Source organism: Nicotiana sylvestris, chromosome 4, assembly GCF_000393655.2.
Source record: "Nicotiana sylvestris chromosome 4, ASM39365v2, whole genome shotgun sequence".
Taxonomy (NCBI): domain Eukaryota; kingdom Viridiplantae; phylum Streptophyta; class Magnoliopsida; order Solanales; family Solanaceae; genus Nicotiana; species Nicotiana sylvestris.
Genome location: NC_091060.1, coordinates 62,196,885 through 62,204,899, shown reverse-complemented (window position 1 = coordinate 62,204,899; position 8,015 = coordinate 62,196,885).

The window sequence follows — 8,015 nt, the reverse complement described above, 5'->3', positions numbered from 1 at the left end:
TAATAGCATTTAGAAGAGATGGAATGTTGGAGAATGGGGTGTGATTATGATAGTTAAAGGACGATGTTTGGGCCTTCGATTGAGTAATGGTCTGACAAAAAAAGAAAGGGACTTCATGAATTGGACAAGATTAAAATAGCCACGTAAGGCGAGTCACATTGAGATGCTATGAAATACGGTTATGGAAGTATAATATCGTATCACCTAGGTGGATCAGAAAAATCACTTCAAATATTCCATGATGTAATGTAAGCCCTAGTGGCAAAATATTACGCAAGAAATTTCAAGTTATCAATGGATGATTGTTGATCAACATTGAGGTGAATCAACAATGGATGGGTAAAAGTTTCAAAGTACGAGATGAGATTGGGCCATCAGTCTTAAGATTAACAGTAATGAAGAAGCGTTAAAGGATTTAGCTATATGTATATAGGATAAGTAACGATAGTAACCTGGAGTTCAGTAGCAGACGTTAGTAATGATAAATTGAAGTAAGAATTTTTGTATAGTATGGAATACTTAGATGTAGTAAAGCTAACGACGCCAGAGGGACAGCTTGACATAATTTTGGATATGTTCACAAAGTGAAACCTAGAGATTGGCTAAAAGCTAGAAGAGAAGAGAAGAGTCAGGCGCACATACAAAGTTAGAGTCGTAAAGGCTGCATGATAGAAGGTTGCAATAGTTACGAGATTAGAAGGATTTCGACTACAAGTCGTGGTGTGAGAAAGAGGCTTAAAGGGGGGAATGCCCTGGCCTTTGGGATTCATTCATAGAACTGTTGCCTAGATCGCAAGACGAGTACTAAAGTATTCTCATGACCTATGGGTTATGAGAATGATAGGAGCATCAATCAACATTCGGGGATGAATGTTCCAACGGGGGGAATGATATTACGCCCTACAATATTACGTCAATATTACATCCCGCAGTATTATATTATGATGATGTTACACTTTGCAGTATTAAATTACGATGATGTTGTACCCTGTAGTATTGTACGTTGAATTTGTCGTAAGGTAATTGACATTAGTCCAAGGAAAAAGATTATTTGGAGATTATAAGTGTTATGCTATTTTAAACAAATGATGAGCAAATTCATGAAGGTGAGAGGGGAAGCAAGTCAAAGAAAATGAACTTTTCGTCCAAGTTTGGCATATTGGGATAAAATATGGGCCGGGCGTTAATACTTGATATTTATGGACTAGTGCCATACAAGGTACTACATGACCACGATAGTAAGGTATACAAGGTATGTTAACAACGAGTAGTATTTTAAGTAAGTTGAAATAATTCTTAATTATGCGGGTAATTAGTTAATTACCAGGTAACAGAACATTACCTAATTAATTGGTGATATACTAGATAAGTATTAAAAAGCATGAGATGGCAATACCTCCATTCAAATCAAATGACTCATAACTTGAAATTATAGGTGGAAAAACATTGTATTATAAAGATATGACTCTTAGTCATTAGAGTAATCTTGAAATTGTCAAAAAAATAGTCTTAAATCAAAGACTATCTTTGAATAAAGAGACTTCATATCAGAACATTTCATATGTTAGATTCAACACTTTATATGTTCTGTTAATTCTTACAATTCAAATTCCTACAAAGACACAACCAGAACGTTAGCCATTTTCACAAAGCTTTCAACAAACATCTTTCAACCAAAATCCAACGAGAATTATTAGAAGCTTAACAACGTAAAAATTTTGTGGTTCTAAAGGAATACGGTGAAATCTTTTCCAAGAATATCATACGAATTTTTCCCTACTCCAGGTATGTTAAGACTATCCCTTATTTCTTTTGGCATGATCTATACGACACAAAAGAAATGACAAAATGCACAACTTCTATAAATGACTATTCATAGAAGTATTAGAGGCGCCTATGTTCTTGAATTTCCATGTATCATATTACTCTATCATCTGTTCATGAGTCTCAGAAAAACACGTAAGTGGAAAAAAAAAGTTTACTTCATGATATTACTCGAAGGCATAATGGTCTTATGACATTCCAAGAGATTTTATTGACATACTTCGCATGCATTGTATTCATGTACATTGACCCATGACCAGATAGCATTATATACGCGTATATGTGTATATATATGTATATGGGATATGAAAAAAGGTTATGGCGTTATATATGCACCACCACCTGATCAACAGGTATACGTTGATGATTTGCCCACAATGGCTGAGATGATATGATGGGATACCCTCAGAGACTTGATGATGTTATGAACGCATATATCCATGCATGGTATGACATTTATACGCATATACACGATATTATAATATTAAATGATTTACAGAGTTATTCAGATATACATGTTGAGTCTTTTACTCCATATTTCTCTCATGTCTACTAGTTACTGATTTTTATTCCTTTTATACTCGGTATGTTATTTGTACTGACGTCCCTTTTGCCTGGGGATGCTGCATTTCATGCCTGCAGGTCCTGATAGATAGGTCGAGAGTCCTCCAAGTAAGAAATCAGCTCACTGGAAAGTGTTGGTGCGCTCCATTTGCTTCGGAGTTGCTTCTTTGGTCAATATGATTAATACATATATTAATGGGTATAGCTGGACCCTGTCCCGACCTTTATGATATTATGTATTCTTAGAGGCTTGTAGATATATGTCATGTATACGGATACTTGTATGGCCTTGTCGGCCTATATTTCGAGTATATAAAGTATCATACTGGCCTTATAGGCCCATAATTCATATGTATAAGTTTGTATTCCCTCATGCTTTACTCCAGTTCATTTACCTATGATAGAATGATATGAAAGATACATTATGTTGGTACTCGGTTGAGTAAGGTACTGGGTTCCCGTCGCGGCCCATCGGTTTGGGTCGTGACACTAGGGCCTCAATTTAATCATCAACAAATTGATCCTCTACTTGATTGACAAGCAGATCCACTAATACTGCCCCAACATGCTCCTGGGATCTAGCTGGTGCTCTGCTCCTAGCCTGCACTATGTGACCCCTAGTGGGAGCCCTGGCCCTAGCCGGGCCCTACACCTCGTAGTTGCAGCTAGAGGTACTGCATTTCCATCATCGGTTGCTACTGAAGCTCGTGTTCTAACCATTTGTGAGAGATTAGAAGAGAAAATTTAGGCTCAAACAATAATCAATGAATGGCATGGAACCAAGAAAATGGAAGTTTTCCTAAAGCCCTACAGCCTCTCGCAGATAGATACTGACATTTTTGTATCGATCCTCCTAACTCTACTAGGTCTGCTCGTGATTTGTGAGACCCTTAGAAGCTGAATCTCTAATTCCAACTTGTGATGATCCAAAATCCCACCAAAGGCTGTGATGGTGCCTAACCCACTCACTAGACAATCCAACACTCATACCAATTGCATAATTCAATTACAAAGTCATTACCTAATTTAAGATAATAAAACAAGCGGAATAAGTCATAACTCAAACATGAAATATGTAAAAAACTCACACAGAGTCCACACGACCACAACTACCTTGGAAACTCTCCCAAAACCCTGGTGACTAAATACAATATCTATTCGGAGGTAACAAATGCAAAGACAGATATAAAGAGTATAGAAGGGAGGAATCCATGTGCTGCGGATTAAATCAAGTAAGCAGCTCACCCTAAAGTCTCCTAGTAGCACTCCTACTCTACTAGGTGTGTTCCACCAAAACTACCCTCAGAACCTGCACAAAAATGTACAAAAGTATAGTATGAGTATAAAATACGGTACTCAGTAAGTATCAAGTCTAGCCTCGAGAAAACTAGTAGCAAGAGGTCAATAGTCAAACCTACTATCAGCTCAATAGTCATGAGAGGCATAAACAATATATCAAATAAAATATGTTATATTAATCAATTCTACCAGTAAAGGCACAATAAAGTTGGTATGTACATGCTTCAAACAGGAGATGGCACACAATATCAAACATCTCAAATGTTTCACAAACATGAAATGAGTTAAACAACAGTCAAATAATCATAAGATTCATCGCATTAGTCTAAGCTACCAATGCATGCTCACAATCCAATACCTATTATCTGCACGATTTCCATATACCCGACATAGACCAAGTGTCAAAATCAATACCAATCTGAGTATCTTGCACTTACAGGGCCCAAAGTAACATGGGTAATCACCTGACTCTTAACGAACGATACCAAATTCAAGAACAATTGCGATATGCAACCCGATCCACTAATAAATATTATAACATTGCGGTGCATAACCAGATCCATAGATATTCGTGTGGCGGCATGCCACCCGATCCACACATGTTCCCGTGGTGGCATGCCACCCAATCCATACATAATATCATTGCGACGTGCAACCCGATCCACAACAATCTCATCAATAATCAATATCTGATCATAATCTCTGTGGTGCCAAACTCTCATCTTTTCACAATATTTAACTCTCCAACTCATATATATATATATATATATATATATATATATATGCATATGGGCAATATAATCAAAGACACTGAATCATAATAATAAAAATGAGGATAAAGCATAAATGGAGAAAATATAGTTATGGCTAATCATGTAATTTAATTCTTCTCCACAATCATAACTATTTCATCATTCAAGAGTTTTATCATGACATTTACCATGGATGAAATAATCCAGTTAACCATTAAAGCATGAAGCAATAAGACGAGTATGTGACTACGGCTCAACAAGGAAGCTCAATATGGAACATAATCAATTATGCCAACACATGCTTCTAAGCCACAAATACGAGCCATCACATAGTCATAGAATCAATGAAACATGAATATTAAGCTCACATGATTCAAACAAGGCATAGCCGTAAGCCAAACATTTATCGGATATGGTCATAATCTAGAGATGCATATACGCTCATCATTTTGCAAAAACGTAGCTCCTAAACCAAGCAAGAAATAGCAAATAGATCACCTATGTAGAGAATTCTCTCTTACAAGGATAGACAAGAAATTTACCTCTACCCAATAGTGCTCAACCTTCCAAAATAGCTTTCTCTCTCAAATCAACCTCCAAATACATAGGAATTAATTTCAAATCTAGTCAAATAGAACTCAATAACTTCAAAAAAAACTATAGGAATTAATTTCAAACAGTAAAGTTCCAATCTTTAATCAAATACCTAAAAGTCAACCCGGGCCTACATGGTCAAAATTCTAGTCAAGGGATAGATCGCGACTATACATAACCCCACGAGTCCAAATATGTAATTAAATTCCAAAATCGAGTTTAAATCGACTCCCAAATCTCAAATTTATACTGATCACGTCCAAATGCACGCCTCTAACGAGGTATGACACGATCATTTGCAATAATAAAATCCAACAAGGAGTCGGGATCGAATCCACAGGGAACTGAGATGAGAGTTAGTAGTATATATTTGGAGTGAGTACGTGAAGTATCTAGATTGCACTTCCATTAACATGGTATCATTTTTACTTCTAAAATTACGCTAAGGATTGAAATTCTAAATGTATAAAACTAGAGAAGATTATTCTTGAATGTTTTTGAAAGACATAAATAGGCATCGGACTGTGACCATAACCTAGGTGTTTGACTAATGGGATAAATACTTTTATGTTGTTTTATTGACTGGGGTGTGCTATAGCTCACAACACTACATTGCCCACTTAATACCTCTCGGTCAGAGAGTGTTTTTGCCCAATTTGGCTTTCTCAAGATCAAATGGATATCTGCCGAAATGGTTTATAAGAGCTCAAGTCGGGTTGTTACTATCTCTAGATTGAACCCTTTAATTAGGTTAATCAATCTCTCAATTAACCCAATTCGTTGTTACCTAAGTTAACCCAGACTAGGTCTCTCTTTCTCAAGAAGAGACTAAGTCAAATAGGCATAAATCAATGATTGCAATCATTAATTTCACAATTGAAGCATGAACTTAGCTAAATAACAAACACTCATTCATAAACAAGCATAAAATTAATAACCCATAAGGTTTACACACAAGGGTTGGGTCACAACCCTAGTAAAAAATCTAGCTACTCATAATAGGTATAGAAGAAAACAAAGAAGAAAATATAATAAAACTCATATTGAAGGATTAAAATATAAAAAGCCAATGTTAAATCACCAAAATAAGCTAAAGTTTCCTAAAGAAGCAAGAAGAAATGGCTACAACACTTTGAATATTCAAAACTTGACCTAATTTCATGAAACTATTCTATTTATACTAAGATGGAATTTTCGGATAAAAATGTCCTTTCAGAGGTTCTGCGGTCACACAATTCCATGTGCATTCCACACTTTGCTTCAGCTTCACAGGATTGAATCTTTACGGCCGCATAATTCAGAATCGCGGCTGCATCTCTCATATTCTGCGGACCGTACATTTTTGAGTGCGGCCGCGTAGGGCTCTTCTGCGGACCGCATATTTATGAGTGTGGCCGTGTAGCTGACTTCTGTGGCCGCATAATATTTGTGCGGTCCGCACTTCCTTTGAGCTTTAAATGAACTCTCTTTGAATTTTTGCTTTTGCCTAGCTTCTGCGGCCACTCATTTCATGTGCGGACCACACTTTGCACTTGGTCTTTGGTAAATTTTCCTTCACAATCTGTGGCCACAGATGGAAATCTGCGGTCCGCACTTTGAGCTTTTGTTCCTGACTTTGCCCTTGAGTTCAGATCACTCCTTCTTGAGGTTGATTTCATCTTAGTGGCTCATTTTCCAATACACCTACAATTAAGAAATATTTCATCAGTTTTCGGGAATACAATTATGTCACACACCAAACCCGAGGAGGCATGACTGGCACCCGGTGCCGTACTAGCCCGAGCGAACCACTCTATAACTTATTTGTTTTTCTTCTATAACTATCATGGGCCAATATGGCCACAACTCATAATGTATAACTATAAGTGGGCAAACATTGTATCAATAAACCATCTTTCTAAATAGATGAATACATATGGGCCGTCAAGGACTCTGACATACTATACAAAATGAACCTCTATCTACAAAGCCTCTAAGATTATTCGACATCAAATGGGATAGGGTACCAGCCTACCTATAAGTCTATAGCGAAACTTTGACACGATTACTTATTGACTCGGTTGCACTCCGAATGAGGTGGAGTCTTATCGATCCTTCGCTGAATGCCAACCTCATCTATTATGAGGGCTCGTCAAACAGATTATCTATACATGGAGGCATGAATGTAGCGTCCCCAATAAAAAGATGTCAGTATGAATAATGTACTGAGTATGTAAGGCAGAACTGAAACATAACAATAAGTTAGCATTAATTAAAAACATATAAAAATCAACCTGAATCTCTGAAGTGCCAGGTATATTCATACTTATTATACTTATATATATATATCTTTGAGACTCTTATCCAAATCATATGATGCATGACTGCCCAACTGATCAGTGGTAATTACTCGACCGGTCGTCGCATGGTGGTAAATGTATGACTGCCCAACCGGTGGTAAATAATGATACATAACTACTCAACCGGTAGTAACTGCCTGACCGGTCATAGTCCGATGGTAAATGCATGTCTGCCCAAACGGTCGTAGCACGGTGGTAAATGAATATGAATGACTGCCCAATCGGTCGTAGCACAGTGGTAAATGAATATGCATGACTGCCCAATTGGTCTTAGTACAGTGGTAAATAAAAATGCATGACTACCCAACCAGCCGTAACACGGTGGTAAATGAATATGCATGACTACCCAATCGGCCGTAGCACGGTAGTAAATAAATGAAGATGCATGCATCACTATATTATAAACATTAACATCTTTATCATATACCCTAATAGAAACTTAGGAACATACTTATACATGCTTGAATATCACTTTACATGAATGAATAACATAGACCTCCTTAACTGGTAAGAGTAAAACCACTTATTGAATAACATTACGTTTATGTTTCGTTACTTGGATCATGCCAAAAGAATGGAGGATTAGATTTAACATACTTGATCCAATTCTCTTGACAATCCCTCTAACACATGTCAATTGCGA